The sequence below is a fragment of the Mycteria americana genome, chromosome 3 (assembly GCF_035582795.1).
Source record: "Mycteria americana isolate JAX WOST 10 ecotype Jacksonville Zoo and Gardens chromosome 3, USCA_MyAme_1.0, whole genome shotgun sequence".
Classification (NCBI taxonomy): Eukaryota; Metazoa; Chordata; class Aves; order Ciconiiformes; family Ciconiidae; genus Mycteria; species Mycteria americana.
The window spans coordinates 35,552,149-35,574,843 of NC_134367.1; the positions used below are offsets into that span (position 1 = coordinate 35,552,149).

The 22,695-nt window shown below is 38.4% G+C and overlaps 2 long non-coding RNA genes across 4 annotated transcripts in view; both read left to right on the forward strand.

The window, feature by feature from the left end:
- LOC142407668 (uncharacterized) overlaps positions 1-22,695 on the forward strand; it is a 500,339-nt gene that overhangs the window by 42,281 nt on the left and 435,363 nt on the right. The window lies entirely within an intron of this gene.
- LOC142408127 (uncharacterized) lies at positions 2,550-18,210 on the forward strand. 2 transcript variants are annotated; one of them, XR_012775161.1, is made up of 5 exons: positions 2,550-2,800; positions 3,747-3,886; positions 4,813-5,009; positions 12,733-12,867; positions 16,436-18,210. It is a non-coding gene; the product is annotated as an uncharacterized LOC142408127 (long non-coding RNA). The 2 variants fall into 2 exon arrangements; XR_012775160.1 differs by lacking the exon at positions 12,733-12,867.

Below are 22,695 nucleotides of genomic sequence, written 5' to 3' on the forward strand. Positions count from 1 at the left end.
GTCCTAGGGAACTCTGTAAATCTCCTCTTTGAAGTTTTCCTTATTTCATTCTTCTGTACATGATCCAGTGAAAGCAATGCCTTCTGCGTTTCACAGCTGACCTACTGTACCACTTCAGTTTGAGGTAAATGCAATAAAAATAGCTAAAGAATGTGCTGATGAGAACAGTCATTAGGGAAGCCGTCACGAGGTTTATAGCACCTTCTTAGTTTGCTGGTGCCTAAGATCAGCTGAGCTAGGAAAGCAGAGAACTGCAGCTGGGAATCAAAGCCAGCTTTCAAATGCAAGTGTTATTGATATTATAGAGGAATACATCTGAAGAGGAAAGCAGGATATGCCTTGACAGCACAAAAGTCTGTCCATCATATTATTTTCTCTAGACCTAAGCATTCTGTGCTCCAACTGGAAGGAATTTAAGGGATTATGACAGCTAAAAAGGCAGATATAGAGGTCTACATGTAGGTATATTTCAGGTTCAGAAGAACTATTTTTTAAAAAATGGTTGAACTATTCTGATTCTAGGCAATTCAAAGGAGTCTCGTAATGAATTTTGGCTCTCTAGTGCACTGGAGTAGCATGCACTTCTATTGTCAACATTTGAATAAGGTCTTGCAGCTCACTAAAATAATTCTGATTCCTCCACCCAAATGTTTTTTTCCATATAAATTTCTAGTCAGTGTGTCAACAGGGTACTCCAGCCATGGTTAATAAGCATGATGAACCAGTTGTCTGACAATGCTATTCTATTTTACTGTTTCACGTGGGTCAAAAGAACACAGTTCAGCTGTAAATTTCACCTTCTCACATGTCAGTGTGAAAATCACATTGTCAGTGAAAATAAGCCACCCGATGAAGCTTTGGAGATTGCTATCTGGAAGCCTATGCATTGGTATAAATTAAATACATTATGCAAACCCTATCCATGTAGGAATTCAGTAGTTTGTGCACTAATCAGGGCCACACACATTTAAATGATACAAGTAATAGGTACAGCAAAAGGAAAGAAGGAGGAGGAATAGAGAAATTAACATAGTAATCAGAAAGAATTGCTGGGAACTTTCCTAGAACTGCTAAGAACTTTTCTAATTATCCCATGGTATGTTTGAGGTATATTACTGAAACAGTTTCAGTTACGCAAAGAAAAACCAAATAGAAGAAAGAGAAAAAAATTAATTTTATTATGTTCTCTTAAGTCACATATGTAGCAGATCATGTAGATAACTACACCTCCCTTCCTCACCCCAGACAGACCACCTGTGGGTCACCGAATACTTAATGGAGGTCAGTGATAATTTGGTCAGCGGCTTTGTTCTGTTATATCACATTGTTATATAGCAAGTATATTATATTCCTTTTCTAGGCAAAAAAGGGCTGTGGGTACCTCAAGGATGATTTGCATTGATGAATGCAAAGATACACATAACTGCAGATGTAAAATGAGATTGTTAATACAAATGCACACTAAGGTAAATGGTAACATGTAGACACTATTTCATTGACATTATGCTCTTTAGAGCCTTTGCAAAGAATGCTTTCACTGTTTCCTGTAAAAGCTATTTGCCACTCAGTAACAAATTAAGATCCCAGCGGTCAGTCTATTTTTTCTTTCTTCATTGTTCTTTATTTATAACTTGGTGCATAAACTACACAGGAATTTTCCAAACATAAAGACAGACAAGAGCTATTGCTTCATACCCTTGAGCATCTAAAATAACAAAGATATTTGGAAATGCTCTCACTGTACTAAATCCCAGATGACAACATTAGCTCATTTCTATTGTGAATTCCTTTGTTTGTGTTCCTAAGTATAAATGATGCGAAGTAGTATGACTACAAATAATATCATGATTGTGCACTAGGTCGTTGCTGGCAAAAAGAATTGTAGGACTGCCTTCCTAAGGCTACATCCATACTTTTCCCCTTGGATACCCTCTGTTTACCGAAGAGCAAATCCTATATTTATCTGTTCTGACAGCCCTCAGCACAGCACCCAATGGCTTCAGGAGCTGGCCTCCGGACTGGCAGGCGAGCTCTGTTATGAGCAGATTTCTTAATGTAATTCCTCTCATGCTTTAAGAAAACATTTCCCTGTGAGATGTTCAAAACACTCTAAAAAGGAGATATAGACTTTCTCTAAACCAGGAGAAACCCACCCAGATAAAGGACTACACAGAAGTTTTTTGTGAATCGGGTATTTTGCTATGTCCTTTTTGAGTCACACAATGACACAGAAGGTACGGATGGACATGATGCAAAAGGTACAACTTAAGAAGCAAAAGGCAAATCTTTCTTCACAGGAAGCTGCATCACTCCACTAGCCAGCATGAACTTTCATCACCTCCAGATGCCGTTACAGACATTACTTGATTTAAAGACATTAGAGCACTTTTGAAGAGCTCATTAGGACTCCCAGTCTCATACACACTATACAACTATATTGTGTATAGTGGCCTTTGCATTAAATTTTGTATTGCATGTGAGTATTTCTGTATAGAAAAGCACACATAAGCAATATTACTGAACCACATCCACCTGCGTCTGCGGGATACGCTCACACAACGACCGGTGTCAATGCCCAGAGAAACTCCTGGGCTTTCCAGAACCGTTGTGACATTTCAATTCTCAGCTACAAAGAGGAGAGAGAAGGAAAAAAGCAAGGCAAGTAAGCATGGTGAAGAGACAAAATGGAGTAACAATAATACTTGGAGTGTGTGAGGGTGCTCATTAAGAGAGAGAAAGAGAAAACCATGAAGCAGAAATCTGCACAAACAATCAAGTGAAAAAACAACAATATAAAAAGGTAAGAACAGCAGAGAAAATACAGTTGAGGGAACAATGCTCAATCGAATTGAGGTACAAAACATCTGGAGGACAACAGTGGCCAAAAAGGTGAATATATATTATTTTTCTTATGTAGCTCTGCGGGTCCATGGCAACACCCACCACCAAACTTTGTCATAAGGTGATAAGTTTCATAATTCTGAACACACTTTTTGGAGTGAATTGTTTTGACTTTGGAAATCCCAATGAATTTACAATTTTTTCCAGGTCCAAAAATTATAAAACTAACAATGGAAACGAGGCTCTTCTGAGATTCAGTCAGTCTTCCTCTGCAAGTAAAACAAAAAAATAAAGACCCTAGAAGGTAATGATTTTTTTTAAAACATTGATCTTCTAAGAAGTTTTATACTAAAAGCATGAAAAAGTTGTAGCGTGACAGGGAAAAAAAAGTTGTTTTCCTCCAGATAGCTCCTGAGTTAGAAATAGACTGCTAATTTGAAATTTAAAGAAGGGTGCCAAGGATAATCATTGTGCCTAACTCCATCTGGAGCTTCATCTCATACCATATACATGTTTTTTTAAATGTCTGACGTAATATGTGGATTAGGTGGATTTAAACACTCTGAGAAACGATATTCTGAGTAAACAATATCCTAATTTATAAATATCAGTCATCCAAGGAGTTCTGTGAGATTCTAACTGGGGAGTTCATTCCTTAAGGGTAAACTGTTACAGGGAGGCAGCGCTGTTTATCCTCAAGTATTTTTGGTTTTTTTTTCCACTAGTTACAATTATTGTAATTTCATGCTGGGCATATAGTGCAGTGTGTGTATATGTGTAGAGTTAGGGGCAGGATGGAGTGAATGAGGACGGAAAAAATAAAGTCAGCTTGACGCTCTTCCCACTGAAAAAAGCCTAATTACTTACCTAGCCCTTAGACTATTCTCTCTAATTTTGCTCAACAGTTCTATTGACGTCAATGGAAATTCCAAATATAGAATGAAGAGAGAATACAGCTTATTGCCATTTTGGAGCGTAACAAAATATAAAACAGCCATTTATAAAATATTTCTAATTGCAATCATTGCAGAACACATCGTTCTTGGTAAGCTTTCACAAACATGAAGGTAGGAGACACCCAAACTGGTAAACAGTATTCAATGCAAAATAATATAAATTTGTATTTTTAAGGTTTTAAAAGCATTGGCTGTATATCTCTCCCTCGCAAATGGAAGCCAAGAATTGTCAGATGAAAGATGCATGTTACCCTGCTAATGATGTCACCAGTTTACTTTTTTATGTGCATATATTAATCATTTTGTTTATAAGGTGATTTTCCAAAAAAAAAAAGAGAGGTCAAGCTGCCTCATAAAAACAACCCAAGAAAATAAAACAAATGGACACAGCAGATATTAAATAGTTATTAAAAAAGATGTTATCATTCATTAGTCAGTTTAAGTGGTTTTATCTGATTGCTGTGCCAGTTAATATGTCTATGCCTGGAACTCTTATAACATAAAAAAACTGGAATGGGAGAGGTAAATCATTTATATATGTCTATTTCCAGCCAAACTTAATCCAAAATCCAGAAAGGAGGCAGATTTTGATCTTACTGTGACCCTGACCACGAATGCACATAAGCTGATTTCTTGGAAGTTCTTTTCAATTGTCTTTTTGGTATGTAGCAGGGGAATGCTGGATGGAAAAAATAGAAAATACTGAACTGCAATTTTTGACTCATTTCATTTGCTGTAACTGTGTTTTACTGTTCAGTGGCACACTGTCTCTATCAGAAATTTTGTAACCTCCCAACAATTTTTCTGTGAAGACCTGGTGAATGTAACCATGTCTGGACTTCCAGGTGGGTTGGCCATTCAGTCAAATGAAATGGCTTTAGGATGTGGGATTTCATAGCTGATGATGATCTAGGTTGGAATACGGGACAGGAAAGGACTTTGTAAATCAAGTTCATTGTTTTGCAACTGCAAGCAGCTATGATGTTTAGTCTAGATGCCACTGTCTCTTCCACAGGCTTTGTCTGCCCCTCCTTCCACACAGCAAATCTGAATGTGCTTGCAAAACACCAGAAAACACAAGACTGACAACATGCTCTGCTAAGCCAGTAATAGCTTTCAAGTGGCACTACCACAGTCCTGCAAGACGAGAGACTTTGGTGGACCTGCCCAGAACCTGGTGAAGAATGGATCCTGTTTACTCTAAAATAAAAGGTAAAAATATAAATATAAAAATATCTTGTTTTCTGCCACAGCAGACTGAGGGAGAATTCATTCTTGAGCACCGATCTGATGTTGGGTACATCATAAGCAAGATCCATTGATCTTGCTTATGGCACTGGGGAGATTTCTAACCATCAGTAGATGATGTAAATCCTGATTAAGCAAAACTCAGTGAAACTATTGATACTTTTTTACTAAATTTATACTTGTTCAGATGACAGTGGACCTAGTATGAACAGACTTGCTGTTGCTGGCACTGTTTACCAGCTCATGCACCACATGCTGTAGTAGGATTAAAGTAGCTCATCATTGCATTTGCTCAAAATCTAGGCAATGATGACCTTGACTACTGAGTGGAGAAGGTACATGTGACTCCATGTTTTCAAAGCATTTACAATGAAACAATTTGCTCACAAGTGTGGGCCCCAAATAAATCTGTTTCCTTTGTGAGAGAGGTATACCCCATGATCCCAGAAACCTGGGATTCATGGTAAGTTTTTAAAAAACATTACCTGGTTATGATGATTATCCCTGACTGGACAATGTCCTGAGCAACCTGCTGTGTTTGACCCTGCTTTGAGCAGAGATTGGACTAGATGAGCTCCAGAGGTCCTTTTCAACCTCAACACTTCTCTGATCTTGTGATTTTATTATTATGATTAATTGTGATAAATTATAATTACATGAGTTGCCTAATTATTATTAAGGAGGCATATGCAAACATTTAGTGCTCATGGGTATATAGATCTGTGTGTGTGCAGGTACAGATTTGTTGTGCATGGAGCCCTGAAGAGATACCAGTCCCTATCGTCTCCTGCTAGGCTACCACGGCACTGGCATCCCTCGAAATGCAAACAGGGATATTGCCATAAAAGGGTGGGTTGTCAAAAAGGCTAATGGGGCTGGCGAGACATACTTGGAGGGGGGGGAACTTCAAGGCTATGGGAACCTGTGGTTTCTGCCGTTGTGGGAGGAACCTTCCCCTGCAGTTTGCGTGCCAAAGGAGACCGAGTGCCTCGCTGCTGAGACAGTCTCCCCTGCGTGAGGCGGTAGGCTGGCTTCCCCATCCACAGCGGGCGTGATTCCCTCCTTCCTCCTCAATATGTGATGGTGGTGGAAACGATGAGACAATACATAAATGCCAGAAGAATTTTTTGTCCACATCCGAATAAAAATTAACTTAATCTAACTGCCTCCTGGCTGTGTCTCATTAAAAGTAAGCTGTATTGAACGTTCAGAAATGTTTAGCAATGTCAAAATTTAATTACTGTTTAGTGGGAAAGAAGCTACGTATGTAAATTGCACAATTGTCAGGGAAAGTCAACCTTTGGATGCTGTGCTAACAAGACCTGGGTGATCTTTGGCATTTACTGTGGAAAGAGAAATGCATTGCATAATGAAAAATAAAGCCTATGTTAAGCATGTGCAAAGGTACAGCATTAAGTAGACAGACAGACTGGAAGACATAATTATACAGAACTCATGTTTCTAGCCACAAGGGTAAACTTTCTCCAAAACACTGCAATGGCTGCAAGACCCCTAAGCCTCAGTATTCCTTTGTTGTTTAGTACATCACTGTGAAGTCTATTGCATAATGTGCCCTTCATCCTTTTCTAGTGGTTTGTCCTCATAGGGAATAACTGCCTCATCGTTGCAGCTGAGTTCAAATAGTAGCTGCAACCTGAAATATAAGAAAGGATAAAACATCAACTCTTTGAAAAATTAGTAAACTTCTTATGTCAACATATAAGGATGCTCTGTGTGTCTAAACCAGGGCACCACAAATTAATAGGCAGGTAAGAGTTTTGATCTGACATATTTTGATAATTTATGTCAGTTTTGCATCCCAGATCCCTAGTTAGCTTCAAAATGTTCACTCCTCACTTTTCCTCCAATGCCTCTTTTGCCTTCAAAGTATCCACTGTTGAAGAAAGGGCTCGTGGCTCAGCAGCACTTGGGGACTCCTGCAGCTGGATTCAGCTAAGTCGCTTTACCAGTTGCCTTCTTAAACTGTTTGCCAGCTAATAAAGTACCTTTCTGTTTCACTTTTCTTTTAATGTGAGAAAGGAATTCCACCACTAGATTTACTGGGAGGGGGTCTCAAAGAAAACAGTCAGAATCAGTCACTGACCTGAGGACTTAAATTTAAATAAAAGGTAAGCCAGATGCTCTCTGGAAGAACTTGAGACAATAATGGGCATGAGCATTGCATCTGCATTCCAAGAAGAGTATATGATTTTAAAATCTAGAAGTCCTCTAATCTCAGAATCCTCTACTGACGACTTCAATTTAATCAGAGAAAATAATCTGATAATCTTTAAAATAATCTCAGAAATCCTCTGCTCTGGAACATTTTAGTATTTTTGTCATTAATTAGAGCAAACTCAAGCTCTAGCATTAATACCTGTTAACCCGCTTTTCCAGAATTCTTTTGTCTTCTTTTTAAATTTCTTTCACTTTTCTGTAGTTCTTAATCACTGGGCAATTAAGCATTGAAATGTTCCTTTGCAAATACAGTTCACTATATATCAGGCTCGTTTATGGTACCTGCTCACACAAGGACAGTGATGCTGGTGTAATCATGCAATCTACATTCAGATCTCAGTCTTGAGAATGAGACTCCCAGGAGACGTTTCAGTGGTACTATCATTGCTTTAGTGGTTTGTTCTGTTCCACTTCTACAGATACTTAAAGTTACATGGTCACAACATTATATCATCTCTTTGGAGGACATTAAAACAATAGTAAAATACAGTGCAAGTCCATATGATTGGTCAGAAATTATTTTGAAGTGCCTTCATATATTCTTCTGTAATTGATTCAGGATGGTATTTTACTGTTGCACCTTGCATGCAAAAAAGTGCAAATACAGATGTACTGAAGTTAGTAGAAATATTAGGAAAACATTGCTTTCAACTCAAGGATTAAATGAGTTAATAACTTTGTGTTAAAGAATTCCTGTTACTGTCGGGTTGTGCAAACTCATTATCTAGGCTAGTTAAAGAATGTTTCAGGCCAACACATCTTGTAATTTTCATTATGTTTCATTATGAAAGTATTTTTCAGAAGTGTTATCCATTATCAGTGCACTATATGCACTATGTTGTGTACAGTGGCCTTTGCTTTAAATTAGGTATTGTATGTAAGTAGTTCTGTGTAGAAAAACACACACAAGCAACATTACTGAACCACATCCACCTGTGTCTGCAGGATAGTCACACAACAACCACTGTTGATGTCCAAAGACACTCCCAGGCTTTCCAGAACTGTTGTGCCATTTCCGTTCTCAGCTACAAAGAAGACAGACTGGGATTTCTGTCTTGGCCAAACAATGCCATGCAGTAAACACCATGTTTATTTATTGCAGAAGAATGAAGAACCAAATTTACTCTAAATAGAAAATGAATTAATGGATTCAGAATTCCTAGGTATTTCCAATATGGGACTTACATGGCTTTTCTCACTTTGATTTTATTTGATAAAAATAGCTGTTACAGGCCTGGGAATTAACAAATTAAATCTGAAAGATGTGGATAGGAATCACACTATATACTTATAGTAAGCACCAAAGAACCTTCTTTGATAATAGCTAGCTGCAATAGGAATATTTATAATTTTTTGTGTGTGTGTGTGTATAAAACACACCTCTCAGATTTTTCTTAGCTTCCTGAACCTACTTTCCTAGAATCTTAGCCAGCTTACAGTATCATAAACACAATTTATCCTGTTCTGCCTCAAAAATGGCATAGTACAGTGCTCCTCTAAATGTGCTAGACTTCTCCAGCTAAAAATAGTTTGAAACAAAAAAAAAATCCTCTACAGAGACACTGAAATGAAAGGAAAATAGCTAATTAGGCCTTGATCTGAACTACCGTAACGATCATGCAGATTTCCATTGTATCACTGAGCTTTGCATCCAGTCTTTGGGACTACAAACAGCAACAAACGGAAACAAATCTTTACCTCCCTATAGAGTTTCATAAATGCCTCCCCCCAGCTTCTTAAAATTAAAAATGTGCTTACTATTTTGCTTCATCCGAATCTCAGACCATGAGACTTTTGCGTTAAGAAATATTTTATCAGTACTTTGAAATAGTACAATGTTTTCTGGCTTTGAATGAATCTTTAAAAATTGAATAATAATGAAACATTGTGGAACAAAAGATAACACTTGGATAACTTGATTTAAAATTGCATGACATAGGCTGTCATAGGCTTGATTTAACCAATTTTGTTATGGTTTTTGTTATGTTTTTTTTCAGCATTGTGATAAGCTGCTAGAGTGCCATCTTTGTTTTTGAGAATTATGTACACGTGGATTACAAAAAAAGAAGGTGGTAGGGTCCTTTCAGTTTTGGTGAGACAAATTTGAAGATTCAGATGTCATGAGGTTTGTTACTAGAAACTGCTGAGCATGGCATATCTGTTTTCCATGATTAGTGAGTTGTCCTGCCAGAGATGCTACAGGAGCATCTTCACCTCCTATGACACTCTGGTCAGTTATTTCCTTTAGTTTTAATCAAGTTTATTGAAACAAAGCAAACTTTGGACAACCAAAAGGATACCACTACTTTGGGTTACACACCAGGAAATACAAAAATAAAAGAGTTCTGGTGTAGTATATGTAGGACATGCAAAAACACAACCAGAATGGCATGTGAGTAAATACACACCAAAGTCTCTATGGACTGCCACTTGTGGTGGATAACATGTCTAGCTCATGTTTTGACTACCAATTTACTGAACTGCTATATGAAATTCAGGTACAGGTTTTAATGTAGTTATGCAAACACTTTTACTTTGATGCTGTGGAAGGTTGAATCACAAGTAGCAATGATTTAACAAAAGTCATGTAATGCAGCATGAGGTCTCCTGTTAAAATATTCCACAAGTCTAGCTGCACAGCTCTTTTGCCAGCGATCAGTATGGCCACTTTCACCTGTATTTCTCGGAAACTGCTGAAAATATTACAGAGTCTGCCTGAAGTTACCCCTCTTAATCTCGTTTCCCCCCTTTTTTTATGGCGTCTGTGCAAGGAGAGTATGAAACTTTAAGTTCTCTTGCAAGATCTCATACATATTTTGAAGAAAGATTATTTTTTTTTAACTGATGGCATCATATATTAAAATACCACACACATTATTCAAATCACAACATAAAAATAAATTCAAAAGCAAACTTCAAGGTCAACAAACTAGCATTTCAGGAATCCTATCTTAGTCATAGCAGTGAAATAAAAAAAAAGCAAGAGGGCAACCATGGCAAAGGGAGTATGAGTCAGTGGTTCCTAAGTTAATCAAAGATAAACAAAACCGAGAATTAAAGAAACCAGATGCACAATTTTGTTTTCCATATTAGGAAAGTATTACAGTTTTATAGTTCCTACAGAGATACTCAAATGCTAATAATCATATTTTTAAAAAGCCAAACACTGAGAAGGGGAAATTTTAGTGGTACCATACATTAAATTTTCCCTCTTGTTACCTTAGTTAATTTGATAGTTCTTGTTCTCACTAGTGGAATCTGAAACTCTATATTTTACTTTTCTTTGTCAAAGAGAGGCCAAATAATAAATGAAGAAAGTTTAAATCCAGATGAACTACAGCATACTAGACTGCAAGTGGCATACTGCTGGAATTTGTCCTCTGATGTGCTACTGATTTTGTATCCAGTTTCTGTTGCGTCTTAGTGCCTAAATTTCATTCTTCCAAAAATCAAATATTGACCCACAAGTCAATCACTCATGGTCCAAACAGGTGACAGAGGCCTCTGAGTCAGCTCAAATCTGAAAAAAGGCAAAACAGAAATAACAAAAGATGTGCCTAAGCATGCCTTAGTTGTTGTTTTTCAATAGAAAAGGATGGAAGAGGGACGGATAGGAAAAAAAAGAGGGAACTATATTCTGTTTTAGACTGGGAACACAGAAGTTTTGCTTTTCAGGCTTGACAGTGACATGACGTCCTAGTAGCTTTAAACAAATCCTCTTATCTTCAGCTTTGTTTGCCTGTCTGTTATTGCTCATACTTCTCTTGTCTGTCTTCATGGGATGCTATTTTTTTTAAGTGGTTTGAATTGGACAAGACCTACAGAGTGGCTAAATATAAAAGTGTAATACTCAGCCTAACGTGCAGAGTAATTCCAAACAACTAATTCACTTTTAAAAGAGTAATATTAAAAAGGATGTTAAAGATACTGTAATGAAGTAAGTTTTACATTTGACACCTCTTCTGCAATAAAAGGATTTGGAAGGTTTTTCCTTGTAACTAGAATAGGTGCCAGTTAGAATAAAGTTATTTAGTTACTATGTGGTGAATTTAAAGTCAGAATTGCCTAATTTGCCTGAAGCAGAAACCCCCTTGAATAATATGTTCAATAGAAAATCAGAAATCTGATAATGATTTGGGAGCGTTGTTTTAAATAAAACTTTGTGAGATGACGGGAAGGAAACATTTCACTAATTTTGTAAGTGAGATGGTGGCTTGCTTAAGAATGATATGGAGCATTAAAATCTCCTGAAAAGGTATCTACACAGCTCCTGGATCCACTGTATTATTGAAAATATTTTAGTTAGCGCTCGTTGCACAAAATATACCTTATCCACTCAGGAAATGGAACCAAATTATGTGATACATCTTCTTTTTTGACACTGGCACAAGTTCTGCACAAAGTCTGATTCATCTTGAGTGTAGCACCTTTTTGAGTGTTTGCTCATCTTGAGTGTTTGCACATATGGCCCTTTCACCTGAGTAGACACGAGGATGTTTTTAGAATCTTAATATTCTAAACCCACGGAGAATATTCTTTGGAATAGTGGAAAATCCAACATTGCTACTTCAAACAGATCTGGTGAGCAAGATGATATATTTGCCAAAGCAACACCAATGCTTTTATAAGCACCATCCCAGAATTATCTAATAAAAATGTTGTGTTGTTTATTTGTGTCCTGGTGAACTACCCAGTTCAATTTGGAAATATGCAACATTCACCACCATGTGAGCAGAAGGAACCTAATTCTACCAGCTCTGGTTTGTTGAAGCTTTGCTCCATCTTTAGGCTGTAGAATCATGTTGTGCCTTTTTTTGGCCCTCTCTGTTAATCCAGCCAGCTCCCTAGTCCTTAAACCCTCATAAAACATTTACTTATGCCCTAGAAATGCTCTGTGCGAGAGAAACCCACAGCAAAGTCCCTGCGATTCACTGCCAAGATTCTGCAAGGAGTTAAGAGCTGACTGTGAGGGCTTCTCTGCTTCCAGAGCCAGGAGCAAAATCTTTGCCACAGGAAATAAGATAATGCATCAACAACTTAATTTGTCTTCCAATAGAAGCGCCTTGCCTTGGGAAGGTACACTGAATGCCAGATACTGTCACACCAAAATGTGAAGAAATGTCATTATTGGTCTTTCAAATAAGGAATAATCATTTATTCAATTTATTTTTCAGAGATCTATTTGGGGAGTCCGTCTTAAGGACTTACAGAAAATATGGAATCTAGACGTTAGTTGATCGCAACCATATGTATCAAGGGCAAAAAGGTACCATAAAGCCAGAGAAACAGTCTGTCAGGGCCCTGAGGGCACCAGAAGGCCTCTGCTGGGGCCACCCTCCACCCCTGCCCATGGCCCAGGACCCTGTTTCAGCCAGGCCCAGAGCTGTCAGCCCCTGTCCCAGTGACATCGCAGGAATGCCAGCCTCCATCTCCATCTCCATCCCTGTAGGTAGTTGGTCTCCTGGATGGACGCCCTCCCCTCGCAATGTGTGCTGCAGCTTGTCTCCAGCCCTTCCTCTGGCCCCAGCTCCTTTTGCTCCTGATGGGACCACCTGGTTAGACCCTGGCCCTGGGTCATTGCTTGGTATGTCTGGCATGGCTATAGACAGACATGGCCAAAGATTAAGCCAAGTCTAGTGCCAAACAACAGTCATCTTTTCTCAAAATCATTATTGCATTGGGTATACTTCAGGACTGTTCTTACGCTTATATGCTAAGTGGAAGCTTGGACAGCATTTTCTGAAGTCATAAGGTGATGAAAAATTAGTCAAGGTAAGTCATGGTAAAAACCTCTGTAGTTAATAGTAACTTAAACTGCTGATTGGTGCGAGCGTGGAAGAGGTCTTTCAGAGGGTGAAGGAGAAATTTAACAAAAGCTGATTGATAGTTGAATTAATCTACCTGTTAGATGGTCTTTTTTCTCAGATCAACAAAGTTGGTAGCCAAACTGACAAATCTGTATTTTAGACTATTTCTCTGCATAATAGCATAGATAGAAACTGGTAGTACAGAAGGAGGTAAATGTTAGTAGTAAATGAAAAAAAAGTGGCCTGGAATTAAGTGATGAGTAGGCAGAGTTGGGATGAGCTTTATTAAAAGTTTTTCTAAATTACTTCATAGCAGGAAAAGATTACATAGCATTAAATGCATTGATGATACCAAGATAATACAAACTGCAATTAGTGTACCACAGAAGAAAAAAGAATAGACTAAGGGAGAGAAGTGAGGTCAATAGAGTAATAGATGGATTTAGTGCTACAAATTAAAAACTAATTTGAAGAAAAGTAACTAAGAAAATCATCAACAATTTGAATGAAATGCAGCTTGAGGGAGCTGAGGGGGATAGAAATAATAAGCTAAATAATTAACAAAACTGCTCAAGAAAAAGCAGCAAAAGCAGGACTAAAGAAAGTAACAAATTGGTAGAAAGATTACTCATAAAGGGACTAAGACAACAGTTTGGCTATCGCCTGTGGCACACCTCAGGCTTTAATTGAAACAAAGAATGTAGGTGTTGATTCAAAATCCAGTAAAGTCAATGGAAATATTCCTTTTGAGTAATAAAGGGCTTTGGGACAGGACCACAGCTATTGGGGGGTGTCCAGATGTCAAAGAAATGTCTTATTAGGAAAAAAGGTACAAGAACTAAAGCAAATGGAATAAAACTGCAACCTTCCCTAATTACACACCATGGAGACTTGAGCAGTGCCTCAATTATATGATGTTCCAGTGGCAAAACCCTTATGCACATCTGTGTAGGGAGATGTCCTGGTTAGAGATCAGACTGCATATTTTCAACCAGAAATGTTGTTTCCATTTAGATGTGGAAAAGGAAAATTAGTGCCAAGAGGCCATCAGTATTATATGTTATGTAAACCAAGACTAGTGTGAATACGAATTCATATGTTCATACATAATTATACATATAGAGAAGCAGATTTTCAGGGGATAGAGTTTGTTTGTTTCAATCCAAATATTTATTCTTTAAAATAAATATAAAAGTGATTCTCCACTTCTCCATTCTATTCCATGTGGACATTTGAAGTTTGTTAAATTCTGCACTTTTCTACTCTTATTGGCTGGCTAATGGTATTTTTGATTTAACATTGCTCTTTCCAAATATGAATATTATTCCTGAGTTGTCTTATTTTTCCCTGTCAAAAGGATTGGAATGCTATAGGTTTGGTAAGAAAAATAACTTCCCAATGCACATAGAAATAAATTTATTAGTTATCTTATAGTTCTTATGGCCACTTTTAAGGCTATAGGTTATAAGCAAATAGCCCCTAGTAAATATTTGGATGCAAGTAGTTTATTCATATGTCATATTTCAAGTGGTCACAGTTTTATCGCAAGTCTCGAAATATTTGTTCTTTGTATAAGAGTCTCTACTGTTGAGAGAAGTCACTACATGGAAAAACTCAGCTTCTACTCACAAAATATTCCTGCCTCTCATGAATGTGGAAGATATCTTGAGCTCATGAGCTTATATCTTGTTCTCTCAGAAACAAAAAGTTAAATAATCCCACAAATTCTTTTTTGAAAAGTTTGAGCACACATTTTAACACAGCTGATGACATGGTATGATTCTGAGTTTCCTGACTGAATGACCTCACTTCTGCAGATGAGAATATTAGAAAATTACCAGTGAATATATTTTATTCACTCTGATTCTCTGAATTCATCTTCAAAAGAAGATAAGTAAATATAGTGAAGCAAAGATTACCCTGAGCTTACAGATAAGGAGTGAAGTAATAGGGTTATTTGTCAAAGACTAAATGTAGGTCAGACTGCCCAGATCTTCTGGCTCCCAGTGTAGTGCCTTAAGCACAAGAGCTTATTTGAACTTCAAATATTTCAGTAAGAAAGTTGAGAGGACTTCAGAGAAAAAAGGACATGTCAAAGTCCAAAGTCTACCTCCATGCTCCGGAGAAGTACTCCTGTAGACGATGGGGCTATCCCTCTTGGATATATAAACACATTTCTTTTGTCAGACTAGAGCTCTGCTAAGCTAAAGATACTAAAACAAATAACTGTGCTCACACATTGATGTCCCCACATTAGTGTTCTCACAGTTAAATGAGAATACAAACACAAAACAATCATAGTGCAGGTACACAAAGAGAAGTGAACCAAAATTAAAAATCTTGTACTGAAGCACAGGCTGTGTTTTCTGAACTTTTTGTGACTGCCCTCTAACTCTTCATATCTACACTTTTACAGTGAAGAGGATGCTGTAAGATACCCCTTGCTGGTTGTGACTTGGGATGGTAAAGCTACTTTGCAATGTTGTCTTTCATTTTAAAGCACAGTTAGGGTGATTTCAAAGCTTATTATTGTATGCCATGACTGCAAGAACTTCTTTTAATCCTTTTTTCTTTCAGACATTAATATATTCTATCAAAGACAGGTCAGTTTTTGATGCAATATTCTTTATTGTTATTAAAGTGAAATTTGACTTAATATCAAGGCTGACTATTAAATTGTTTCAATGAATTTAACTAAAAATGACAGTATCAGACTATAATCTGTTTAGGAATTCCTTACTCTTGGAATCCTGGAAACCTATATTTTAAGAAGAGGTCTACTGTAATGTTTTAACTTCTTCTTGGAGTTCAATAAGACATGAATGTGTAAGTACTCAGTTTAACACCTAAAATGGGGCTTGCCATTTAATCTGTTACACCAGTGAGTTTAAAAGAATATGGCACATTATTATCTCACATTTTGTTCTTATACGTGAATACATGGCTGAAGTAAAATCAGGCCTGTGTCTTGGAGATTAGAACAGGGTTTAATATTGGAGACCAGCTATCCCATGTCTATGGTAGCTGTTTAATACCTCATTCTGAGTACTTACTGATGGTCATAACTATGTAGGGTGTTGACCAGATGGCTTTCTGGTCTGATCCAGTAAAGAAAAATGTAGACATCCAGAAATTCCTCTGTTGAGTGAAGAGAGGAATTAAATAGCTATTTAATTAAGTTTCTGCACACAGTGCCATGATTGAAGCAGCTCTAGAAGTATTTTGACTGAATCATAAAATGAGCTTATGAAAATGCTGGAGAAAAGGGGGATTAGGACCTCCATATCCTCTCTCTCAAGCAGGAATCACAGCTCGCTGACATTTTTTTTCCCCTTTCTCATACAGTCTAACATCAGCGTCCAGCAACCACCTCCTGAACAAGAAAGCCTCCTGACACCCTCCCTGGAGATCCTGGGGGCTGCTGGTAGGTGCCACCGAAACCATCTCTTCTCCAGGCTGAGCAAGTCCAGTTCCCTCAGTCTCTCCTCAAAGGGCAAATACACTAGTCATAACCATGTTGGTGGCCTCCACTGAAGTCACTTCTGTTTATCAATGTTTTTCCTACACTGGGGAGTGCAAAACAGGTTGCAGTATCCTAGATGTGATAAGTAGGAGTAAAGGGTGAAGTTCCCTTCTCTTGATCAACAGGCTGTGATCCTGTATTATACAGCCTAGGATGGCTTCTTGCGGCCAGGGCCACTGCTGGCTCACGCTCAGCTCACTGCCCGCCAGAGCCCCAGGGCTTTTTGTGCAGAGCTACACCCTGAGAAGAGACTCCCAGCCTGTACTGCTGCAAGGGGCTCTTCCTTGAAGAGGAATTCCTTCCTCTTAAAGAATTTGTCTTTCTTGAATTTCATCGTGTTGGCTCATTTCTCCATCTTTTCTATCTTTCTATGGATGGCAGCCCTGCCCTACACCACCCAGTTTCTTGTTATCTGCAAGCTTGCTGTCACCTCCTCAAGCCATTAATAAAGATGGTAAACAAGACCCCACAGTACTCCACTAGCCTCCAGGCAGAGAACAATCCATTAGCCGTTACCCTCTGAACCTGATCCTCAAACCAGCTTTTTACCCATCTAGTTGTCTAAAGCGTTATTTGTTCATGTGCTATTCATGTTTCATGTATGCTCACCCTTCTCATCTGGGGAGGTGAACAAAGACACATCAAATTAAGAGACTCAGCTTTTTATATTTTTCACTTTTCACCTTCTGGATTCAAAAAATGTCTCTTAGGAAATCTTTTTCAATGCCACAGGTCATACTATGGCAAATCTTGGGAATGAGGGGGACAAAACATTAAAATAACCCTCTCTTACAAGCAGTCTTCTTCAAGTCCCATACCTCAGAGAGAAAAACCAACCTTCTTAAATTGCTAGAATGGGCAGCATACTTCTTGCAGGGTATCTTGATGCCACACTGAATAGTAACTCAAGGTATTCATGTAGTTATTAAGGTTTAATTATTTACCGAGTAATTGAGGTTTTCTGACAGTCACTGTGAACCCTGTTTCTCCTTTTTGTTCCTTTCCATACAACCTCTTTAGACCATATGCATTTCTCAGTATTATCCCAAGAATCTCCTGCCAGAGAAAACATATGATACAATCAAATGTTTTCCAACACTAAGATACTTTGGTGGCATTTAGAATTGTTCACTGCTGGCTTATCTTAATATTCACATACAGTTTCACAGTATGAGAGTACAGGCTGGCAGCTATGGTTCAGTCTACCATCAGCCATTTTATAATGCTGTACATGATTAAACAAAATAAAGGTATATCACCTTTCTTGGAACATAAGTGAGCCGGGAATGTTAAGATTTGTCTTTCTCACAGAAAACTATCTGTAGCACACAAAGCGAAAATTTATTTCTATACAACCTGTTTTCTAAAGATCCTCTGATAAGATTGCTAAATAACGTCTTGTGCATATGTATATATTTGTATGAAAATAAGCTTCTTTTATTAGGGTGTGTATTTTGGTTGGTTGTTGGAACAAGTTCTGGCAAGCATCAGTGGAGCCTGCTGACTGCACTGATCCCTTTAACCAGAATTCATTCTTGAGGCAGAGTTGCTTCCTGACAACCATTGTCCATGTACTGTTTGTGACCAAATATGTTCCATGACTGATTTATTTGTATAAACAGAATTGATTGCATTAATATCTGTCAGGAGCCACAACATGAGGAACTTGGAAACAGAAGAAAACATTGAACTATGCTCTTCAGAAACCTAAAGACTTCTCACAGTAGAAGACACTCTTCTGTCCTAGAGTGATGGGATACAAGGCCACATACCAACTTATGTCTGGATCTTAATTCAAATTCTTGCAATGCCATGATTTTGTATCAATAATTTCATCTTCATCGAAAAAAATGCCGTCACGTACCACTAGACAGACTGGTCTGCATTACTATGACATGTATTGTGGTAACTACCTACCTTTATGCTTTATGGAAACTGTACATATACAACTCTTCTGGAGAGTACAAGCCTAAGAATTCTTTTTCTAAAAATGGAAATTAGCATCTTTCGTTAGTAATATAATATTAGAAATAATCAGGAAAATGTACTACTCTTTTCCTTTGTATGCTTTTGTCCTCTTGATGCTTTTGCCCTCGAGATCTTTTTTCTGCCAGGGTCTCCAATACCATTTTTGCCAGCTCCTTATGATCGGTAGTAGATGAACGCTGCCAGTTTTCCTTTACTCTGGTGCCATGTGGAATGATTCATGTAGGATTTTCCTTAGTCTTACAAGCTGGTTGCTTCTAAGGGAGAACAGCTGTAGGGAGAGATTTGTCCTTATACTTTTTACTGCTTGAGAAATTTTGTGCTTATATGCTTTATCTTGTTTTCTCCCCTGATAGCACTTGCAATGACCGTCCTGCTGGGAACCCAGGTAACTCATTGTCTCCCCTACCACAGCACTAATTGGACTTCTTACTCCTTAATTTTTCTTTTCCAGTAACTGTGCTTTCAAAATGAAAGGTGCAGCTAGTAGTATTCTCGTGCAGTAGCATGTGAGGAGATGTGCTGAGGAAAATTCTCTTTTCTCTTCAGTTTTCCTGCAGTTCAGTAACACTGTTCCCAGACTCCTGAGAAGTTCAAGGTTTCACAGACATTCCCAGTCACTTGCACCACAGCAGGCAGCAGCATGTTGCTCTTGAGCATTGATGTAACCATTCATTCCTTCTGACTCGTCACAATGGAGAATCAAACTATTTTCGTCTTTTATATCTGGCAACACTTCAAGAAATGTATGTAGAAAGCTGCTCACGGGAAACAACTTGAAATGTAAAACCACCAGGAATTCTGAGCCAGAGAAAAACCTAAAAATCCAATAAGTAGTGTTTCCTATTTTAGAGTGTTACTGGAATATATTCTATTTACTGTGTAGCTTTATTCAGAGCCCTGTCTTTTGAAGTGCACTTTAGCAATAAAAATTATGAAGACAATTTGCTAGCACATTCCTTACTAAGAACAAGTGCTTCCAAGCAACTGTTAAGCAATCCATCACTGGTCAGACAGGCAGATATGCTGAACTCAGATACCATAATTCAGTCGCATTTGCTATTTTATGGGATGTCTGGTCATCTTCTATGTTGGCTCAGGTATCCTAAAGCATCTGTGGCTCCTGCAGTTATTCAGCAATTGTGTTAGAGCTTCTGGATCAGTGGACTTGCTTGTTACATTATACTTACCTTGTTCTACCAATGAGGCTTTACCAGGCAAGTGTTTGTTTCCTGTACAGGTAGGTTTAACTTCCAGACAAACCACTATGTACTAACCTCCCCAAGGGGGTGAAAGGTGTGCAAGAACTGAAAAGCTGTCTGACCACTGAAGTAAGAAAGCTATTGGGTCTTCCTGTATGGGAGAAGCACCTGTGCAGTGGATCAAAAGGAAAGAAATGTATGGGGCTAGATTGTATTGGTGTATGAGCATGGAGAGTAGAAATGGGTAACGGATGAAGGGAGTCTGGAGGTGGTTAGAGTGTAGGGTACCAGACTGGATGATGGGCAGGAAGCTAGGGAGCTGTGAGAACTGTGTGCGGCACAATCGGTGAGGAATAGACTTCTGGGATATAAAGTGATCAAAACGGGTACCCTAATGTGCTGAGCCCAAAACATGCTTGGTCTCCTAAACATGCTGTTGACTGAGCTGTGCTGGGCACTGAGAAAAGGGGGCAGGTGGCCTCAGATGGTGGGAAGGAAGGCAGGTTCGGTGCAGGCTGTGGGCTCTGCCAGTGAGGTGAATCTGCACCCCTTCTAGGGCACAGGCTGTTCTTAGGAGATGACCACCTTCAGCCCTGCACACCTTATGCTTCCACTGAGGATCTAAATGTTATGACAGACTTTCGTCACATACACTCAACTCACAGCCTCCCTTTTCCAACTCCTATACTTAACCCACAGCTGTCCCAACTCATTCTGCACATAACCCCATTTGCCAGGTCAACAACCCAGCCCACAGTTCTCCATCCCCTTGGTGCATCTCCCTCCCAACTCTCTGTTCCTCCCTCGCTCAGCCCATCAGTCCTGCTTCAGCCTGTATAGGATGGATGAGCTGGGGCCACCAGTCTTTTAGTATCACATACACTCAGAGTTTCTCAATGCATAACTCTTAGGAATGAAAAGTGAATTTAGAGTTGGGTTATGGCTGGTCTGTCAGTGGTCATCAAACACCATGAAATATCAGCTATACAGAAGACATTTAGCGACTGCAGATTGAATTTCATCCTCAGAGTCTGCATTAATTGTTAATATTTGGAAGCAATTTAAAATCTAGAGGAAGCAACTCTCCCAGAACAAGCTCAGACCAACAAAAGATAAATTTTCTGTGCATTTCTTATATGCTGTGAGAAACTGGTTTGTGGGTCAACCTTCATTAAAAAAGGACTTGCTACATTTTGTTGTCTTCCCTAAAGAGGGGCGTATAACACCATTCATTCTATGACTAGTTACATTTCACATTTACATTTTGGCTTGCTCATGCAGTTTCCAGTCTTCCAGATTATTGCCTGTGACCCTTCATTCCAACATAACTCTGTGGAGATTGACAACTGAGTTGCTACACGTTGCCTGTGACATACTCATTAGCCTTTTCAGAGCACTTGTCCCAGTGTCTGTGCATCCTGTATTTGTGAATTAAGCACAGGTCACTGGGCTCAGTGTTCAGCTGCTGTGAACTATCTTCAGAGGAGCTATGTTGAAATAAACCAGTTGATGATTTGTCTTATCATGTGGAAAGGGAAGCCAGAGACAGACCAAATAACTTCATGATTGCTTTTTGTCAGTAAATGCCAGTATGGTATAACTTGGTCAAGGCATGCTAAAAAGCAAAAGGTATAAAGTTTACAACAACCTTTGGTTGCTTGACTGCGGATATTTGGTAGAACTTAGTGGGGCATAATATCTGGCATAAAGGATCCTGAAATGTTGTTAAATGAAGATTGTATTAAAATGTGAAAATATAAAAAAGCAAAAAAATGAACACTGGCTATAATATTTTCACATCTTATGAATGAGTTTATTAGAAAAATAGAGAATTAGCTGGCTCAAGCATTTAGAATAACTACTGTTAGCTTCTAGCCAAGGTAATGTATACTATTTTCCTGGATAATTGCCACATCCTCTCACAGTTGTTTTTTTTTTTTTTAAGCGGTATTTCTTTAAATGTCAAGTTGGGCTGTGCTGAATTATGTCAGATTATAGAATTTTCCAGGATTTAACTTCATATAACATGGTTAACAAACAAAGTTTATATTTCACAAGAAATGCAGTATTACAAGTAATGCAAGTTTTTAGGAATAGAGCAAATTTCATCCTACCAGTGACAAAAGATAATACTTGGACAAAGCATACTAAAAACTAGGCATAGGCAATTAGGCAAAATGAAACGTAGAACTCTTTCCTGCAGGAAGGTAATTTACTGGACTATCTTCTCTAGGGGTTGCCAAAATACCTATGTAGGCAACTGGAGAGGACAGGTGAATACTAATCATGAAATCCTAGGGTAGCTCAGGTTATTAGGACTTTGGTGTGATCAGGATTTCATCCACAGGCTGTATAGGCAGGTGATCATTTTAAGAGACCCCGAAATGAAGAATAACAAAACCCACAGCTGCATTGGATGCTCACATTTCAGAGACTTCTCTCAGGCAAAGCCATTGCTGTGTTTGGCTCAGTCAGATCTAGCCACACAGAGTATGGTTCAAGTATGGTACACCGTTGATGCAGCCTAAATGTGTTTCACCACACGGCCATTGCTAGGCAAGCACTATCTGCACTCTTATAACTAGAGAAAAGTTTTGCACTTTTTATATTTGAAGTAGGACAGTTCCTGAGAGCTAGTACTAGGTATAACGACAGCCTGCTTTTTTTGAGTATGTCTGCTATTGCACAGAATCAGAAACACTGACCTTTATATCAGGGATCAAATAAAACTGAAGGAGAAGATTTCTGAGTTTTCTGAATCTCAGCGTGTGAATTGAGCCTATAATAACAGTTTCCCCCTTTTTCAAAAGAAAGATAAGGATTTATCTTCTTACATTTTTCTTCTCTACATGTAGATCTCCTGGCTCATTCGCTGACACAGTATATGTATTTTC